This window comes from Cyanistes caeruleus, chromosome Z (genome assembly GCF_971803275.1).
Source record: "Cyanistes caeruleus chromosome Z, bCyaCae1.hap1.1, whole genome shotgun sequence".
NCBI classification, from domain to species: Eukaryota; Metazoa; Chordata; class Aves; order Passeriformes; family Paridae; genus Cyanistes; species Cyanistes caeruleus.
Window position 1 is genome coordinate 67,891,175 of NC_141732.1, and position 21,531 is coordinate 67,912,705.

General features: G+C 40.5%; 1 protein-coding gene across 1 annotated transcript in view; it reads left to right on the forward strand.

The window, feature by feature from the left end:
• The window catches only part of PLCXD3 (phosphatidylinositol specific phospholipase C X domain containing 3), a 78,205-nt gene that overhangs the window by 24,596 nt on the left and 32,078 nt on the right, over nucleotides 1-21,531 (forward strand). The gene's annotated exons all lie outside the window — the stretch shown is intronic.

Consider the following 21,531-nt stretch of genomic DNA (forward strand, 5'->3'; position numbering starts at 1 on the left):
ATTGCTGGTATATGCACAGTAATAAAGCTTGTCAGACACAGACAGTCAGAATTCTTCTGAATTCACATTTAATTTATTCACAGCACAGCACGCAGCAGAGCTGATGGCAAGTCAGCGTGCTGCACTTTAATGAGATAACTGTTTGCCTCCCAGGTTTTGAGGTTTATGGTAGTTTTATTTGTCAACCTGGCCAAAGCCATAAGGAATCACAGCTCTATACTAAAATATTTTATTTGCTTAGCTGATGCTTTTGCCAGAGGAGAAATCAGTGCAGTAATTAAATAGCACTGCTTTTATTTTAGAACAGGAATGGGTTTTTGGGTTTTTTTGAGTTTACAGTATGTCCTTGTCAGAGTTCTGGCTCACAAATACTACCTAGATAAAAATATTCTCTTCAAAATTTTCCAGTTTTGGTGGAATTAAATTTATACCTGTCTTTGAATTGATCCCCTCGTTTCATTTCCTTTAGAGGTATCTATTTCTGGGGAGGAGGTGCAGGATGGGAAGTGTATCTGTAGTATCAAATGCAAATGCAGAAACTTCAGTGTGACAGAGAGCTGCAAAGTCTGCCATTAAACAACAGATGATATGGCTACACTCTGGTTTTAAAATATAGTTCATTCCAGTTGGGCTCCTGTCTTACACCTTAGTCTTTTAGCAGTGTCAGATCTTCTTGTTAACTAATTATTGCATATGTGATGAAAAGAAGATGAACCCTAGTCAAGAAAACTGAGGTTATGATGTAACATTAATGAAACCATTTCTGTGGCACAGAGGGAATAGGAGGCAGGGGTTGGGAGGCACCTGGGTGCATCAGCCTGCAGGTGGCTGTGGGATGCCAGTCCCTCGTGGAGTGGGTGGGGAAGAGCGCAGTGTGTGGACAGTGTCCTGCAGTCTGAGCTGCGTCCATCAGTGTCAGTGTCCTCTGACAGGCTTGCGCTGATTTATCTAAAGCCAGTTCAAATGTCATTTTAAGTTTTGCTTGTACTTGTACTCTTTGGTGGGCTCAGAGTACAACAATGTTGACAACAGTGTTGTTGGATTCGATGATCTTAAAAGCCTTTCCAACATAAATTATTCTGTGATTCTATATAGGAACATTGTTTCTGTACACAAAAGAGTGCTAGGAAAAGGGTCTTTGAGACAGAGCTAGCATCTTCTGGGTGTATTAACCTTTAATGTCTAAAACCTGTCAAAGTGAAGGTCAGATTGACCTTTCAATTCACCGTTGTACCTTTGCGTTATGTTTTCCGCAAAGCTAAAGCTACCTTTTGCAGGAGGAATGCAGACAGATTAAGAAACTGAATAATTATCTGTTCATTTTGTGCACCCTTTGTGATACAAACCATTGTCTCTTTGGCTTTAAACACATACATAAATAATTATTGGGAAATAGCTGATTTATGGAAAAATGCTGTTACAGACTTTACTTGAATGAATGTGCCTGATGTTGGTTATAATTTCCTCTTATTTCTTTGCTGGTAACAGAAGGTTGAGAAAATTGAGAGGGATATGGAGGGAGTGTATAGGAGTGGATATGCCATCAAGCATAATCAGTTTTGGGAAAAAGGAAAATCAAATTTTGTCCAGCCCTTTACTGAGACACTTCAGAAAAATACATGCAAGGTCTATATTTGGAAATACCAAACTGTGTTTGGCATTCAAGTCAGGTAATATAATCTATAGAAATCACAAGATCGAGCCGACCTTCTGTGTGTTTCTTCAAGCAAATTAAGAAAATGTTAATTTCCAGTGCTGTGCAGGTGGGAAGATGCACATAGACAAAATATCAGCACATTTGCCAATGTGTAATGCTTTTTATTTATAGATGTATTTCTTTTCTGTTGGACCATGAGCTGCCTGTTAGGCTGTGTCTCCCCTCAGATGTTGATAGCATATCAGAGCAAGAAGTCAGTCACGTGAGCGGGGAGGGCTGGTGAAGGTGACTGGGGGAGAGGGGCTCTGCCTCCCAAAAAGTGCCACCTCCATACCTTGACAGTTCACACATCTTCTGTCATTTCTTTCCCATCTGGAAAAATGAGCCTTTGATATCAGATCAGTCTTAGTTCAGAGGTTATGTACTTGGTAGAGGGAAAATGTAAACTTCCAGCACACATTGCTGGATGTTGTTACCTATATTGTTCAGAGCTGGCTGTTGAGTTTATTGACCAGGCATTAAAGAGATCAGCTTAATGAAGATCTTAGGGTTAACAAAAAATATTAAAGGTTTATGCGGTATGGGTTTTTATTAGTCTCCTTCTATTAAAGAATTTTTTTAAGGACTTAACTTTAAGTTTGTGTCCTAGGATGTTGATTCTGGCATTGCTATTTCTTGACACATTCATAAGGTTTCCAGATTAGTTTGTTGCTGGCAGTGGGTGTTTTCATTTTAAGGAGATTTTTTTCCCTTGTTTTGTCTGTTACCAGATTATTTTGGCAGTGTAATAGGGTTTGCTGTGTAGTGCTTGGTTTTGTTGCATGAATGTTTAAGTGTTTGGGGGCACTTCTCTTGTTTCTGTTATTTCCCGTGGAGTTGAGTTGGCTGAGTGAAACAGATGATTTCTCAGTGCTTGAAGTTCTCTACTTAGTTGTATATAGTAGTTAAAATGAGTAATACTTAGAGGTTTAGGGGTATAGGTCTTCTGGGCATGGTGTGGAAATTCGAGAACTAAGTGGTAACGTGACTTCATTTTTCTTCATTTTGGACAATCTCTATTCAGATACCAAATTCAGTATCTTCCCATATTGCAGTAGTTTCCTTATGACTGTGATGGTCCCAGGCACATAGGAAAGATAATAACTTTTGACGACCAGCAGCTATAATTGGAAAAAAATAGATAAACTTTTAGATATAGAAAGCTTTCTCCAGGCCTGAAATGGAAGCAGCAGACTTCAAGCTATATACAAAAATTCAACCTGACACTAATACGAGTGCTGTTTAAGAATATATGAAGTCTGAATAGCTCTGTCTGTGAAACCTGAAAGTGTTACTGTCTGCATATCGAGTATTCCAGCCTGGGTTGTGCTGACTGTACTCCAAAAAAATGCTTTCCCTCAGTACACCAAGGACTGACCGGCTGGGCATTGTACTCATATCATGGTGGGAGAAATGCCAAGTTGGCTTGTGTAATTTTAGTTTGTCAAACAGAAAGTATTATGGGTGGTATGCTGTTTCTCCCAATAGGATTCCTGTCTTTCTCATAGCTTACAGAGAACACTTGGGGGTCATGGTGGATGTATCTGGGCTATGTGAAGCCATGTGTATTTGTCCCAACACTACTCATGTACAGCAAACATGCAGAAGAAGGGCGTGTTTCCCTACAGGTGTTTCTGCAGGACCTGTGGCAGCAACTCTTGTAGGCTCTTCCTCCTTTTGTCCTTGTGCACACCTCTCTGCCCACAACACCAAACACAGGGTGCTCACACCCAATTTCAGAGCCCAGCTCGCCTCTGCCCATCTGGTGAGTCCTGGTACTGTGGAGAGTTGGTTCTTGCCTGCATCCCTTTAGTAATGGCCTCTACTCTTGAACCTGAGTTAACATTTCCCACAAAACACCATCATCTTTTATCTTTTATGCTTCTGTGTATTACTGTGATGGAGAAACACTGTTTCAGACTGGGAGTCTTATTCCAGTCTATCATGGTTTAACCCCAAGCAGCCACTCAGTACCACTCAGCTGCTTTCTCATTGCCCCACTAGCAGAATCAGGGAGAAAACTGAAGAGTAAAAGCTGGAAAACTCAGAGATAAAGTTTATAAGAGAAAGAAAAATCCATATATACAAACAAAGCAGCACAGAGAATACATCTACCACTTCCCATGGACAGTCAGGTGTTCAGCCAACTCCAGTAAAGCAGGGCTCTATCACATGGAATGGTTACTTGGGAAGACAAATGCCATTACTCCAAATATCCCCCCCAACTTCTTCTTTCCCGATACCATATATCCTGAGCATAATGTCATATGGTCTGGAATATCCCTTTGGTCAGCTGGGGTCACCTGTCCCGGCTGTGTGTCCCCCCCAGCCTCCCGTGATGGGTCCTTGCTAGTGTGGCACTATGAAAAGCAGAAAAGCAGAAAAAACAGAAAAGACCTTGGGTCTGCGTAAACCCTGTTCAGCAATAACAAAAACATCCCTGTATTATGTCTCTGTAGAAATTTCTCCAACTCCTATCTAAACCAAAGCAGACAGGGTCCTTGTTGAGGACTTCTTCAAGTTGCCTTGTACAGATGCAACTACCATAATTGGACCTCTGTGAGACAGAAAAGAGTAAGACTTTCTATTCATTACCTGTCTGCCACAGAAGGTTTTTCAGGGTTACAGTTTTAGACTTTAAACTTCTACATTCAATGCAGAGGGACAAGTAGATGGACTTTAAATTCTTTGAAAGTAAAACTTAGAGCCTCTCAGGACCCTAATTTGCCCATTAGTAACAAAGGGATAGTATTTCCCTCCCCTTAGAGACTATTTCATTAATAGCAGAGCTATGTATGCTGGGATACATCTCACCTAATTATAACTGACTGAAGTGAACTGTTTTTTCCTCATTTGAAGAGGGAGAAAAAGAATCACCTGCACTAATGAAGTATTCTAACTTACATTAGTCACAGATATGTGAACAAGGTAAATAGACACCAGAGGTCTTCCTCTTTCACCTCAGAGGAATTTAGATAACCAGTACCAGTTTAGACAAGAGGCTTCATTTTTAAGTGGTTGCAACTTGATGAGATAGTTGGTGTGATAAGCATGGGCCAGCTAAGTGAATGTGCTTCTGTGTGATGAAATTAAGTACCCAATGAATTGCTGCTCCTGCACACAGAACTTCTTCAGCTGGGGGCAGTTTTAGTGCTAAATTTTGTAGCAATTTCCCAGTTTCTAATTTTTAATGGTGAGGATTCAAATCCACTCTGAAAATCTCTAGATCTAAATATCACCATACCATTGCCATACCATTGCAGGGGCAAAGTCATAAAAGCATATCTTTCCTTTGGCTTGGTTTCAAACAGGGTGACATAATTTTTATCAAACTGCCTCTATTATTGCTTTAATTCAGCAAATAGAGATTGCTAAGTAAGGTGCCTTTTCTAGCCAAAATGTCAATCAGAGCTGTATGCTCCACAGAGTACTGTACAAATTAGCATTTAAACATTGCTAGCGTAGTAATTATTTTGAGCATCTTTTTTTATGACACTCAGAAGAAAAGGGATGACTTTTTGGTAAGTTTCCAGACTCTAATTTTCTCCCTATATAAGTATGCTCTACCAACATGTCTTTTCCCTCTGGCTGTGCAGTGTTTCTCTGCTGTTGATACCCAGCTGGGAGCTCCCTGTCTTAGTTATTGAGCTGCCACAATAGAGGCAGGAAGGATCCAAACAGCCTTTGTATATGTGGTTTGAATGTTCAGGGGATTTGATGAATAGACAAACATATGATCTGAATGCTAGGGAGATGATTTGATGGCAAACAAAAGGTCACATACCAGCAAAACTGTTAAATGGTGCCATGAGGGTGGGAACTGCTGTTCTGCTCACTGTTCATTTTCCTCCTACACTGAGGGCCAGATTCTGCCTCCATTGCAGCTGCCCTTGCTGCACAGGATGGGGGAGTCTTTTGGATGATGTGCCTGTGTGCAGCCACTAAAAGGAGCATGCAGCAGGGGTGGATTTCAGCACAGATTGCCTCCTGTCCCTCCTTATGGGCTGTTGATGTGCAGCATCATTCACAAACCCATGTCTAGCATTCACACTTGGCTTGTCATCCTTGAATATGTCATTAACTGTCCAGAGTTTGTGTCTCTTCTTGGTTGGTGAAAATCAGTCAGTGCCATGAAATCTGGCTTTTTGTATGCAAATAATTGAACTATCTTGTTTCTGGAGTTCTTCAAAGGATGCAGACTTGTGGAAGAATGAAACAATTAGTGTTTAATGTGGATTTGTACCTTGTCACAGATGGATATGCAAGATGAAATAAGGCAGAAGGTGGAATGTATCTTCTGCTTTTCTGGGGAGCTAAGCACATGGAGCAAGAAGTTCCTGTGCTTCAAGTGCACTTCAGCAAATATAGAAGGCATTGTATTGTCAGTCTCAGACAATAGAGTTTGCAATTTGAAAGCCTTTCTTCTCAAGGTTTTGTGCTGATTATTCTTTTGGCTTGCACTTACCTGCACCATGTTTGTTTTTTGTTATTGGTGCTTCAGGAAGATTACATTTCACCTAGCAGATCCAGCAGATGAACAAAACTCTGCATTTGAAAACCGAGCTCAGACAAATCTGCCTGGAACAATGCTTGGAAATCAACTGTGAATGTTGAAGAACTGTATGAGACCTGAAACTCAGTAAAACCAACAGCTATATCACTGTTAAAAAGGGTTGAAATCTTTATTTTCAATTTTAAAATTGTGTTTCCTCAATGGCAGTATTACTGCATGTTGTTGTTAAATACCACCAGGCTTAAAACAGTCTCATTTGGAAGAGCCTAGATGTTATTGACTTACAGCAATAGACAGAATCGCACAAGTCAGGGTCTCAAAGGTCCTTGGGAGCAGAAAGATAGAATGATACACTCAAGAGTTGTTTTCAAAAGAACTTATGATTAGTTTCTCTGGAAATCTATTTGAGAAAAGTGCTTGTCCCTGTAGCAAAGGAGTGATGGTTGTTTTTTTTTTTTCATTTTTCTTTACTGTTTCCAGGGAACAGAGATTTTAATGCCTTTAGCTAGTAGTATGTACATGATTTTCAGAAAACCAGAGAACTTATGTGGAAGACAGGTATGTCATAATTCATGATGGCAATAGATACCTTTTTTTGCATTAGTGAATTCTCTAAAAATAAGGTGACTGCATGTTGATAAGATGCACAACTGCTTCATAAAAAACTTGTCACAATTTTTCTATATTGTAATTTGTGAATTAGAGCTAATTAAAGTATGTCAGTAACCTAACATAAAAAACGGCTGATTGCCAATTGTAGGAAAGGTTTTGGAGCTTCCTACAAATTTTATTTCTGATGAATATATTTAGATTTAGAAACATGCACTCTGGTAAGAGATGTTTCTTTTTTGTTTACATATCAGTGATAATGTTAATAACAAAAGATTTACAGACTAGGTGTTTTCATAGGTGAGAAACAATTTGCCATGCAATTATTTTTTTACTTCCTTTTCAAAACACTAAACATTTTAACTGTATGCAAGGGTGAATGGTTTACTGTCATGAGCACAACACAAAACTGAACTTCTGCAAAATGGTCTCCTCTGTTGTATATGGGATCTCTCTGATAGCTCACGATGCTTCCATGCAGAAGGGGTGGACAATGTCCCTGCAACACCATCTGGAGCACCGGATGCCTGTAAGGGCAGAGCACAAGCTCAGCAGCTCCGTGGTGGCTGGTTTTGGCTGGATGAACTGGCAGCAGTGCTGAGGGGTCCTGGCTGCCTGTGGTGTGCAGGTTTCCAGGGTGAAGGGTGGCAGTGCAGCTGCGCTGTTGTGGACAACGCAGATATTCTTATGGTCCATGATTGGCATTAATGAGAATGTTGTGAAGACATCGCCTGCCTATTTGCACCACTAAACACTGCCCCAACTAAAAATCCAGCAATATCTGGTTCCTATGTCACACTTCTTACTAGGACACCTTTAATGGGGGACAGTGTGTTATTAGCTCAGTGTTGTGGAACTGACCATTGAGTGATGAGGAGTTTTTCACCAAAGCTATGTCCTGAATTTGTCTTTCACACCTCCCTCTGGATCACAGCTGTGGGTTGGAGGGATGGAGGGTCCTGGGAACTTTGGTTTCACATGCCCCACAGCTTCAGTGATGTCCTAGGAGGAGGACTGTCCTGTATCCAACAGAGAGGTTAAAGTTGTGGAAAAACTTTTTAAACAGACTTACATGAAGATCTATGTCTCTTGCCAGTTGGTCCTCTTTAAGGTAACTGCAAGTGGCTTGCTGTATTGTTATTTTACCCAGTAGAGCTGAACCTAAAATGAGTAAACAAGACTTTATTTTTCAAAATATCTCAGTTACTCAATATTTTTCAAACTGCTGAATTAATGTTTATAACTGGAGGAAAGGTAGAGAGGAAAAATAAAAGCCACCAATCATGGTGGAAGTTCGACTGTCTCCTTGTAAAACAGCACTAGCAGCATTGTGGAACAGCTGCCATCATTTTTGGCTATCAGGTGCAACTGTTGAACACAGAGGCTATCTGCCAGTTCATTTTACTGAAGAATTACTTAATGATTTAAAGAAAAGGGTCTCGTTCCATGCAGACCACTCACATCCTCATGCAACACATGGGTCAGAAATTAGCAAGTCCTTGCAAGTACCTTGAAAATATTCAGGGTGTCATAGACCTAAAAAGTGGAGAGGAAGAGGATGTTAAGGCAGTTTGATCTGTGATATTCCTGACCAAGTAAGAAAGGGAATCTCTATCCAGAAAAAAAGGGTGACACATAGGTTGTTTGAGAATTCATAGGAAGCATGGAAGAATATATGTTGGCATCATCACCATACTGTAAGAATCAGCTTCACTAATACCTTCAGCTTTACCAGTAGCAGCTGTGGAATTACTGCAGATAACAATACTTTGACTTCTATGCTGTGTGTCACACTGAAGCCAAACCACTGTCAGTCTAGGTCATTGCAGTCATTGCCATTATGTCCAGAGAAGACATGACTTCTTTTTCTGAGCATATGCAAGACTGAAATAATTTAATTTTCAGATTATTTGAAATGTTCTTGCAATACATTTACTAATTCTAAGTTTTAGTGAATTAAAGTTAGCTTTTGAAGCCATGAAAACAATTGAAATTAGTTGGAGGATAACAATAGCATGCAATTACATATTAGAAAAATACTATGAAATGATGGATTTTACTTAGTGTTAGTATGAAACAGCTAAACTAATAACTGCTTTTGAAGACACAAGCATATTCAGTGTAAATTAGATGTATCCTGAGTCTGGAAAAAGGACAGATCATCTGTCTGTTTTTCAATTAATCAATAGTACCACCTGTGCTTTTTCCTTGACTTCTTAATACTGAAGTCTAACACTAACAGCCAGATCTGCAGCAGTCTAAATTGGCCTAATGGGTCATTAGAGCTATACTGATAAATGCCAACTGGGGATCTGGTGTGGACTGTAGGCTGGAAACCTAGGAAATGAAATAGCATCAATACTGTTTTATAACTGGTTTCATTCATTTCTTGTAGCTGTCTGTATTGTGTAGTGGCTTATTTGATTGCTGTGTTGACTCAAGCAGGGATAATGTTAGCAGCAAATAATGCAGGAAGAACTGATTGAAATTGGATTGCTAGGCCTTAGAAGGTGTTTGACAGGAATCTAGGCTGATTGATCATGTGGACCTTTAAACTGCCTCTTTAGTGATGGTAGAAGAGATGTGTAGAAGACAGGTATTGACAGTTCGAGTTCTCTCTATTCTGTGTGTCTTTACTTGTCTTCATTGTGTTTGCAAAATGAAATTAAAAGTGTCTTTATGTTACTGGGCTGGTGAGGATATACTCCAGGTGATGAGGCAGATAGATATTTTGCAATCCTAGCTAAGACTCTTCTGACAGTAGCACTTGTAATTCTTTCCTGTATCACAGTGTGGTGGTTTGTTTAATTTGCTTGGTTGGGCTTTATTTCATCTACAGGCTAAAAAGCATCTAGGTACGTCCTGTTTCCTGTCTGTTGATTGAGATTGATTGATAGCTCTGGTGTTTTGCTGTGTTTTCTGTTCTTTTTGATGTATTTTCATGGCTAAAAACACAGCTCACTTTTGCTTATATTTCCATTTAGCAACGACAAATAAATAGTTTTATTTGAAGTTTTTCTCTGGGTTCTTCTTTTCCAGCTGGGTGCATCTCTCTGCTGCTTCTCTTTATAAAGCCTCTTGGCTCATTGTCTTCCAGTTTTGGTGCCACCTCACAGCAGGAGGCTGTTTTTCTGGCATTGATCCTGTGTTTTACAGTTTTTGCAATTGCTTTTCTTTATTTGGTGTGTAGAAAGTCACATTTTTATCATGCTCCTGGAAAGGACAGCCTACAGTGGCTAAACATGACTGGAGAACTTCTGTGAGAATCTGAGCAGAAAAGCATGGTGCAGAACCAGGCTGAAAGATGTGAGGGCAGCACTGTGTGAGGAGGATGTGCTCTGACACCTGGATTTGCCGTGGACTCTGGGTGCCAGCAAGCTCAGAATGCATCATTGCTGATGGCTCATAGGCCTTGCAGCTGATATCTTAGCAATGCCATGACTTGAATGCTCACAAATCTTTGAATGAGACTATTTTCTGTGTTATGCAGTTGGATGTAAAAGATAAATACTGCTTGTGTGGAGGGGGCCTCCTAGAAAGGTTTTTTCTCTGTTCCTTTCTGAGGCAGTCATATTGTAAAGCAGTGGTGTACATAAGGAAGCAGAAGCTGTGCTGTTATTTGCAGGCCTCTGGGCTTAAGAAGGCCAGTGACACCATGGTGTGGTGACTTGGCAGAGGGGTTATATTTATGGCTACCTGAAAGAGCCCATGTGCTTCCTTGTGGTGGTACTGCTCCACTTTCCCATTCCTTTGCCCAGTCCTGAGTTACAGAAAAGTAAACTGACTCCATGGGAGCCCTTAGGCTGGAGGGGTGCTCCATTTGAGCATGTGTTGCTGGTGAATTCCAAAAAGTTCAGTCTTCAACTACTAAGGGATGTTTTTCTAGAGTTTGGCAGGAAAAAAATGCTTTGGCAGAAATGACATAGTGTTTTCCATTTGTATCACAGGGTCCTAGGGAAATTGCTTCAGTGCTTTCCTCTAGAGCCCATGAAGTTGAACATTACAATGTCTTCACTTATAGCGGAGGAGACCTTGGATGAGAGACTTCTTATAGAGCACCTGGTCTTAGAGAACAAGCCTTGCATTCAGCAGATTGGCTGAAGGAATTATTTTGTTTCTAGCTCTTTGTCAAATCTGCCAAGCAGTGCACAAAAGTAGAAAAAATGTGAACATTTCACATTTGGAAAAAAACAGTGGAGAGGCAACCAAATGATAAGGAAGAGTGCCTAGCAAGGGCAGTGGTCAAAAGATAAGAAACCTAACAAGGTTCCCTCTTACTCCTCTTACTTTGCAATGTTTTTCGTCCTTTGGTTATCTCTCAGGCATGGTGTGGTCAGCTAAGTCTATATGCACATCTTTTTAAAGTGATATTTTAAAAGTGTTTCTTTATAAAAGCCTTTGCAAACTGACTCAGGAAAGGGTATAATATTTTTCAGCTTTCCCCCCAAGCATTACATGAGCTGCTCAGATTTGCATCAGTTTTTCAAACTCAGTGACCGAGAAAAAGAAAACAAAGCTAGCCTGGATTTATTGTATGCTAATATAAAACTTTATCCATATTGTCTTTAGACTGTCCCATTCCAGAGTTCTGGTAAACTGACTGCCAGTGCTCTCATACAGTTCAGGAAGAGTCCTTTTTCTCTGCATTGCAGGTGTTCTTGCAGCACAGTTTGATATTTGTAAAAATGAAGAATCTTGCCTTGAAATTTCTTGTGATGATCCATCTCAGATGGCAGTGGTTGTCTTGTAGAGATCTTAAAAGGAATAGGAAGCCTGATTTAAGGGATCATTCTTCCCACTGGCTTTGCAATGCAGTTTCATTTTATCCAGACACATACCTCTTGGATGTCCTTTTCTTTGCCTTAAAATTATGGGTAAAGATGCAGAAGCTGTGCAAGTAGTTTCTGTCAGCTTCAAGATCACTAGAACTGTTTAGAAGGGATGCTCAGATTTAGTAGAAAATACTGCACCTTTTTCATTTTGTTGGGTTTTTAAAAATTACTATTACTGGTTTTTAAATAGAAAGGAGAGCTCAAATAAGAACTATACTGAGGCTAGTAGATTTGTCAATGCAGTCATGAGTTAGGAAAAAGCTGTACTGTATATCAGAGAAAAAGAAAATCCAAGAAGAGGGCATAGGCAAGAGGTGAGGGAAAGGAAAAATGAAGTATCCAAAATCTTCTGTGTTGCCAAAAAGATACAATAGGTGGCAATAGAGATACCAGTGTAATCAGAGGCAATTATTTTAAGGGAAATTTCTCATGCTTAAGAGTTTTGTTCTCATGTTTTTCATGAAAGTAAGCCAAATAAATGCTCAAGAAAGAGAAGTTGTCCAATTTGATGCTATTTTAGAGTGTGAACATTGAATTACCTGTGCTCTCTGTGTGCATGGAGAGGAAATAATATGAGCACTCTCTTTTTTAGGAGCTTTCTCAGGTGCATGCTGTCCTTCAAGGCTTTTATGTCAATGATAGCACTTGGATTATGAACCAGAATTATGGTTGGAAGGTGCTCACTGTTGCCGGATGCCGTTTCGCAGGCTCAGCAAAGCTGCCTGGGATCATCACAATCTCTCACTAGTCCCAAAGCTATTGGCTCACAATTTTAGTGCTTCTGATTGCCCCAGGAGATATGACTTGGATGCTAATGACACACTCAGACAGATTGAGCTGGTGCTGGAACAAAATACGCCCCAAACTATTCCTGGCACAATAATCTTATGCTTAGAATCAGATATACCTCTTGCTATTTTTTCCTCCTTTTTTCCTTCCTTCACATTCTTGTCTGCCAGTCCCTAAATTAAGATGAAAAATAGCTATTATGGTACTTCTGAGACTAGTGTTTAACTAAAATGTGAGATCTGATAGAGATCTCTCATGCATCTGAACACAGAGCAGTGAGCTTGCAGAGCAAAAAGATGCAATAATAGATTTGTTTGCATAGTTCAGAGAAAAGCAAAGACTTGAAAGAATTTTCATCTGTGCAGTTTGGGTAATAGACAGTAGCTGCAGCTCTGCCCCAGTGAATTTACTTCCAAGTGATTTGGTAGGTAATTTGTCTTCAAATTTTACTTGGGCATAAAATACAAGGTTATATGTAATTCTAATTTATGTGATCTAGAATATTCTATACAATCTTCATATATGCAAACACATAAACAAGAAGACCATGGCAGTCTGCATATTACAGCACTTGACCTGCACCATGCAAGCTGTGGCAGTGTGTGTAGTCTGCTGCTGAATTTACAAATTCTGATGATCTTAAACCATATGCTTTAGGTGCTTGGTCAATCCTAATGAAATGATTGTTTTTAAAAACTGTTAGATTTTTTTTTACTCTTGCTCTGCCAAAAATCAGAAGCTGATTTACTGATTTTTGTAAGTTTGGGTTGAAGTTCTTCCATGAATCCTGCTGGTCTTTAGCCTTGTAGGTAAAGGGACCCTTCTTCTGTTACAGAATTTCTGTTATGTGTCTGCTCACAAAATACTGTGAAATCATGTTTTCAGTTTCACTTGACTGAAAAAATGAAAATAACTTTTCTAGTGGCTTGTTGTGGGCAGGTTTTTAAAGTTCCAAGCCTTTTACACTGTTTTAAATTGTCAGTGCAGTGCACAAATGTTGGTCAGAGTTTTTTATTAATGTGGTATATGCACAGGCAGTACCACTGCCTTCCTTCTTCACCTTTTCTTCTGTGTAGAGATGCGAGGTTTAGACCACATTTGGAAAAAAACAGTGGAGAAGACAGACCAGCTGAATCTCTCAGTCCTCAGCATGATCCTTTCCACTTTTACATCTATAATGCAAAAATGTTTTGCACACTTCTGTTTGCCTCTGAGTGCCTGCAGGAGTTCTGGTGGCCTGACTTGCTCTGGAGGAGCAGTGAGGAATGGCTCTGGGCATGGAGAGCAGTGCTGCTGCCCTGAACCTGCCCTGCTGCTCCTGCAGCCCTGGGCAAGGGCTCTGCTGCACTGGGCAAACAGGAGAAGGGGCCTTCTCCACCCTGTGCTGTGTCCTGGCCCTGCTGTCCTTTTGCTAGTTTCTAGCAGTGTTAATCTTACATTTTCCTGGGTAAAATCTGCCTTGTTTAGAGCCTGCATTTGATTAACTAGTTATTCAATTTAAAAAAGGTGAGCTTTTAGAATATGTAATCTGGGATTCTTAGAAAACCCCTGCTGTCCATGTACTGCTGCACCATGCTGCCTTCTGAGTGCTGGCTGCATGAAGCTTCCAAGGAAATCTGTCAGGAGGTGGCTTGCCTGGGAAGAAGTGGGAAGCCAGCTGCACTTGACAGTGCCTCAGAAAAAGTTACTTCACCTCATCCTACACAAACAATTACAGGATAGTAAAGAAGTTAATAAGAAAGAGAGAATACTCTCAGGAGGGCAGCATGTGCTAAACTTCTGTTAAACAGCTTCTTTAACAAAACTGAGCTTGTGATGGCCATGGTTGTGAATGTGCTTACACTGTTTGGAGAGCTAGAAATATAATCACAGCTTGTATTTTTCTTATTTCTTTACTTTTCAACACAGTACTAAGAATTTGAAAAGTGGAATTAACTGATAACAGTGCTCTAAAAGGAACAGGAGCTGGTCTTCGTGTTGGCAGGAGAGAACTTTGAGAAACTGCATGTGGGTACTTTTCTGTGCACCAAACATATTAGTATGAATTGAATAATTAGTAACCTAATCAGACTTGTAGCCAAGCTTGCCTATCATACTGTGATAATTATTAGCTACCCAGGGCCTTAGTACCAAGCAGATCCTTCCCCACCTCCCAACCTGTTTTATTCTTCAGGAGTTCTTTATGGGATAGAAGTGGTGCTTAGGCAAGGCACTGATCTTAGCTCAATCCAGTGACCTGAAACACTTCTCAGTGCAGGCATTGCCATATTCCATAAGCTGTTTCTTAACAGCTTCAAGAAGTACCATCTTTGGCTGAGTCAGGAGCACTTCCTCATAGTTATGGAGTACTGGCAGTATCAGCCCTGGTGGGCTCCCTGTGGAAACAATTATAGCCATGTTCAAAAGTACAAACCAAAATGATTCTCAAGATATTTCACAGGTAATAAGGACATGTAAGAGGAACAAGAGCAAGTAATTGTTTAAAGTCCTCACGTGCTGCATGAAAATTTTATTTTTTTAATAGGGAAGACAAAGCAAAGTCATCCAGGTCTGAAAGCTGGTCCCTAGATATGGAATGCCATTTCTGGACTGACAGCCTACCAAGTTCTGCTTTCTTCCTGGCTAAGAATCTGCTTCAGCAAGGTGTTTTGGAGAAGTCTTCAATGATGTGTTGTAAACTCTGCATCATTGTTTTCCTATTTCACTCAGGAGAAGGGAGGACTGGACCAGATGATCTCCAGAGGTCTCTTCCAAACTCAGCTATTCTGTGAACCTCTGAAAAGAAACTCTCTGTTCTGTATTACACTGAACAAGAAGCAGATGATTTGTGCTGGGTTTTGAATGTTTTGCACATGCAGTTCTAGGCTGTGTCCTAGATTGGTCCAGTAGCTGGTGAGTCTGTTGAAGTTGTGCTCGGACATCTGATGTGGACTGAGGGGCTCCAGCTGAGATGCTTTGGCTGAGAAATGCTGAGTTCCACCTGTGGCAGAAGTAGCATTAGAAACCCAGGCAGAGGTTGGCAAAAAAGTGGTTCTGCTCACCCTTGCAAGCAAACCATGTTAAAATGTTTGCTTAGTGGTTACTGTGCTCCTGTTTTCTCAGACTGTCCCTTTTGTCCGCAGGATAGTCCCAATAAAGCAGCACAGTGCAGACTCCCAGTGCTGTATTCCCAGGCATAGGACCAGAGTCCAAGTTACCTTTATATGCAATTCCAGTGGCTGGTCCAGAACTTACCTGGTGGTGGGAAGATGTGGGGTGAAGGGGGGAGAGGGGGGGCCCTATCACTTCTGGGAAATTATGGGGCAAGAAAGAAACAAATGTTTCCTTTCATTGTTGTTTCACACATTGTAACCAATGTCTTCAAGGCAGAATGAGATACAAAGATACAAGAGTGCAATTTCTTGTAGCATATCAGCATATATATATATAAATATATATATATATATATATATATATATATATTGTTGTATATGTGTATGTCAGTTTTCAATGTCATCCAAGTATTCCTGTTCTCTGGACTTGTTCAGATTTTTGCTCTACCTGAGGTAGTGTGTACCTCTCTTCCCATGCCTTTAGATTGTGGACTCCAAGTGTGAATATGTGACTAAGCCCTGTGACATTCAGTTGGGGTCAGGGACACACAGCTGGTGATACACACTGGAAGAACAACTGGAAATTGAGGCAGTTACATGTGGGGACACTTGGACACCGGGCAGTCTATAATCTGTTTCTCCCAGTTTTGGTTTTGTTTTCCTGTGCACTGCTTTTATCAAACAAAGCTGATATCACCCAAGCAGTTTGCATGCTAAAGGGAAATGGAGTTAAGTCTGAATTAGATTTCTCTTGGTTGCACCTTTTGACTTCCTGAGATGTGCTGTGGCTTTGATGAAGAGAACAGTACTCAGTCATCTCAAAAAGAAGGCAATATTGAGGTGCATTAACTCTAGTGTTCATGACTAGGCTTTACTGTTCCTTGAAGTGGCAGTGCAACTAGCTGACAATTCATAGGGCTTCTCCCTTGAATGATTGATTTTTTAAGGTTAAAAAAGACAAGGAGAACAGACAAAATGAGACTGCAGGAACGTCTGCACTGAATTCCTGTGTACCAAAGATCATGGACTTTGTCTTAGATGTTCTCTCCATCATCCAAGAAACATGTTACCTGCTGTCAGTCACTATAGAGCCTTCATCGATATGGATGTCTTTAATGAAATCATGTGGCACTGCATGTGACATTTCAGAAATAGTCAAAAAGGTATGACATCTCCTAAATACAGAAAGACAAGGGGTAAAGCTTTTAATGACACACAAAGCAGTAGTAAAACGTTCCACTTCTAACAGCTATCAGATAACTACTGGCACAGAGACAAGATAATCCATGGATGGAGAGGAAGACAGCAAAGCATGCTAAAACCTGTGAACTGTTGCTTCTATTTGTTTGTGGTTTTTTCTGATACTTACAGATCTTCAGGGTGTGATTGCTATCCCAACCAATATGTTGGGAGCATATTGGTCAGTGCTGTTCAATTATAGGTGCTGTTTACAAGGCTGTATTTTCCAAGGGATGGCCAGAGCTGACAGGGAAGCAAGGGAAGGCACAGAAAAGTTCAACTACACTTGTCAGCTTTGTGAATGATATATTTAAGCTTAGCCACCAAAAGTAGTAGATTTAACATGTCTCTATGTAAATCTCCAAGAAATTGAAGGAACAATTCCAAGCTAAAAGGCATTCTCCCTTAGGAACTTCTTTCAGTACCAAGCTGAAATATTTTTTAAATGGGGGAGTTAGCCCTCCAGGGAAGGCATAAATATGGGCATAAATATGTCCACAGTGAGCTGTAGCAGGTTAAATATTCCCAACTGTCCTATTACAGGAATCCAGTAAAGAAAACAGTAGACTGTTCTCCCTAGTAAAAGTACTAGCAGGTGTTTTCTAGCAATCTAAGTGTTACTGCACAATTTATTCTTTGATACCTAATTTTTGAAAATTTAATGTCTTGGTAGTTGAAACTGGCAACTTCTGTCCTTTGAGTCATGGCTGGTGTAGGCATTTTAAGTGTCTCTTGATAATTTCTTACAGAATAATGGAATAGTTTGAGTTGGAAAGGATCTTAGAGATAATTTGTTCCAACCCCTTGGCAAGGTCAGGTACATGTTTCACTAGACCAGATTAAAAATGCTACCCAGCACTTGGCCTTGAACACTTTCATGGATGGGGTATCCACAACTTTCTTGGGCAAACTGACCCAGTGCCTCATTGCCTTCTGAGTAACACTGCTCACTTCTTGACATCTAATCTGAATTTCCCCTCTTTTAGTTTAAAACTGTTCCTCTGTGTCCTATGGCTGTCTGTGTGAAAATTTGTTCTCACTCTTCTAAGACCCTTTAACTACTGGAATGCTGCTATTCAGCAGCTTTCTCTTCTCCAAGCTTAACAACCACAGCTTTTTCAGCCTGTCCTCAGAGGAGAAATGCTCTAGCCCTTTCATCATCTTCATGATCAAAGGCACTCCTCTGGACTCAACTCAGCAGCTCCCTGTTCTTCCTATGCAGGGACCCCAGCTCTGGATACTCCAGCTGGGTCTCAGCAGAGCAGAGGGGCAGAATCCCCTCCCTCCCCTGCTGCCCACGGGGCTCTGGATGCAGCCCAGGACACGTTTGGCTCTCTGGGCTGTGAGTGCCATGGCCAGGGCATGTCCAGCCTCTCACCCACAGCACCCCCAGGTCCTTCTGGGCAGGGCTGCTCTGGGTCTGTTCATGCCCAGCCTGTGCTGACACCAGGGGTGTCCCAAGGTGCAGCACCAGCACTTGGCCTTGTCAAACCTCATCAGATTCCAATGAACCCACTTCTCAAGCTTGTCCAGGTCCCTTTGGATGGCATTCCATCCTTCAGGAGGTCTGTCCTGTTCTGTAGTGGACCAGCTTTCTCTGTGTTTTCTTTTGCTGCTGATATATCAGCAGAAGCTGTCTGCTGCCTTCCCCATCCCTTTCAGGCTTCCCTGTCCAGCTGTGTCCTTCCTAACTCCCTCTGTGCCTTTGTCCTCTGTTCCTCCTTGGCAACCAGTCCTTGCTAAAACCTTCTGTAGTGGCTTTTTAAGTTTAATGGCACTCAGAAGTTACCCCTTCAGCCAAACCTGCCTCCTGCCTTGCCTCCTTTTTTCTTTGCACTCTGTTCATATGCTTTAGAGAAGATGCTTTTCAAGTTCAGCCCTTTCTCCTGAGTCTCTTGGCATTTAAGGTAATTGAGTTCTTCCAGGCTACCATTTACCAATTTCCTGAACAAGCCAAGACAGTTGCTCTGACATCCAGGATCTTTATTCTGCTTTTTGCCTTCATTGCTTTCCTGAGTATTTCAAATTCTTATTTCTCTGCATAGTCACTCAGTCTAAGGCTGTCATCAGCCTTTATGTCTTTTCTTTATGTCATTTCTTCCTTAATTCATACAACATCCAGCAGTGCAACTTCACAACTTAAAGGAGAACCTGCAGAAAAAAAGTATCTCTGATGCTTTCCAGAGTTCCTGAAATCTGCTCTTCTGTTCTGACAGTAAATATCTCAAAATTACCCCATAGAAACATGTAATTATGAAATTTCTTCCAGTTGTTTAAAGGTTTCATCCACTTTCTTGTCTTGACTGGGCAGTCTATAGTATACGCATACCATGTTAACTTCTTGTTTGCTACCTCCATTATGCTGATCCATGAGCCTTCATCCTTGATTTCTTCAATCAGTGATATGTTGGGTTCTTGAAATAGTAGGAAAAGAGTATGCAATATTTTAAGAAAATTTTAGACACTAAATAAACTGGCAAGAGAATATGTTTGCACATAAGAGGAATATCATCTTTTGCTCCCTGAAGGACTTGGAATGAGTCATTTCCCCTCTTTGCTTCTCCAGGTCTCAGACTGTGAAGTCTCTGTGGTACAAACCTACCATAACAGAGATAGATGATGTGCAAGCACTGCCACCTTCCAGATATTGCAGGCATCACTGCATTTCTATTACTAAATGTAACTTGCATCCTTTCTTCATGGAGGCTGAAGTTTGGTGGTACAGAGAACCTCCAAGAACATTTTCCTTAGGTAATGTAGGAGGGGAATGTCCCCATGCACAAAAGAAAGATTTGGAATTAAACATGGTTGCCAAACCATGTTTAATAGTTGCCATGATTCTCTCATTACCAGGAATACAGTGATTTTGGGCATGATATTGGAAAATATCATGCCCTAGTTTGCTCTGGTAAGTGTAAGGATTTTGAATTTCTATGAGTTACACAAATAAGCTGTCTAGGACAAAAGTGCAGAATTAAGGCAAAAGGAAATGTAGATGAGTGCATGATGGAAATAAATACTTAATTGATCTGTTTGAATTACTTATACATGTGGAAAGGCAAAATATTTGCTGTATTTTTTGTTCAGGAGGAATCTTTACATACTTTTTAACAGCTGATTTCCATTCCATTTTGTGTCTACCAAGTTAATCCTTATTTCCCTTTTGTATTATGCTATACAGTTTCCTTGTTTGGGTTACAAAACATGGAAATTCTCAGAGCACTGTGCAGTTTTCTCATTACCATCCACATAGGAATACCTCTTTTTAGGCTCAAATATGTGCATGAGGACTTTAATGAGGAAAAAATATTTTTCTGACTGATCCTACTTGCAGTGTTCCAGTGTTTCTAACTGTGGTATTCACAGACACAGACACAGACACACACACACACACACACACACACACACAATTCTCTGTGTTTTTCTTTACCAGTAGCTAAACCTGTTGACAGGTTGCTAACCTTAGTTTTCTGCTGTGAGAATTGTGCTGCCTTTCTTGACTAAAGTAGCTTTAAGAGGTAGTTTAAACCAATATGTACCTACTGGTGGTGCTGGGGTCAAGTTTAGCCACTACCTTTTCAACACCTTCAGCTTGCCTTTGTCTGAAGATCAGAAGATAAAAGACAAATGGTTTAATTAGTCTTAATACCATTTTGAGCCTACTGCTCTAATCAGTTGATCACATTTACACAGGTACTTAATCTGGCATAAAACCCTACAAAAATAAAATGGACTTCAATGGACAACGGGGGGTGGGGTTGCAAAATCCATCCCTTCCTAATATCAGTATCTGTGCTTTGTTTTAAACAAGACTGGATTTACTTTGATTTCTAGATTAGTACAGGTTACACTGAGCAGAACATTTAATACATCTCATTGATTTTCCCTATAATACTGTTGATACACAGGTCACTGCTCTAATAATTTGTTTTACCATTAGAATTCTGTATGCAGATCTAGTCCCCAAGGATATCAATGTGTAATCAGATCTGCATGATCTAATCAGGTTCTGCAAGAAATATATTATCACTTCAACACTTAGCAGTAGAAAGCTTCATCAAAATGGAAAAGTTGTCTAATATTTAAAGCAAAATGTAGTTCAAAGAGTCAACCACGAGAAGCAGGTGTGTACAAAATTTAAATACATTTCTCAGATTAAACAAAGCCAAATCCAAGCCAGAGTCTAAGATGATTTGTCATGACTCCATTTCTTGTTAAAAAAGAAAATGTTATAGCTGCTGCTTCAGTTTATAGGGTTTATTCCAGTTCAGGTAAAGTAGCATTGCTCCCAGAAATGACTGACTAGCAGAATTTCATTAATGTGATATTACTTGGTACAGCATGCATGCTTTGGAAAGTAATTTTCAAAAGCACCTGCAAAAGCATTGCTGACAGGCAAGACTAGTGCTCTGAGCTCATTTTGGTGTAGGATTTGTATCTCTGAGCACCTAGTACTGCAGTCCATTTCCAGAATACAAGTCCTACTGACCCTGAAGAAATTTTGCAAGCAGTGTATCTCAGGCTCAGCAGCAGACCTTGCTGCTGTGAGTCTGACCAGAAGCACCTATGGAATAGCAAGAGTGTGGCTCTGCCAGCAGCTGGACAGTGTTTCTGTGTAAACTGCCAGGTGCAAACACCAGGTGTTCAGCAGGGTAATGGTTGACAAAGGTGATAAGCATCTCCTAGGGTCAGCTCATCTCTCCATAAAACTGCTTTAATGTCGCTATCTGAATGCTGAGCATTGTTAATTGTGGCTTTTGT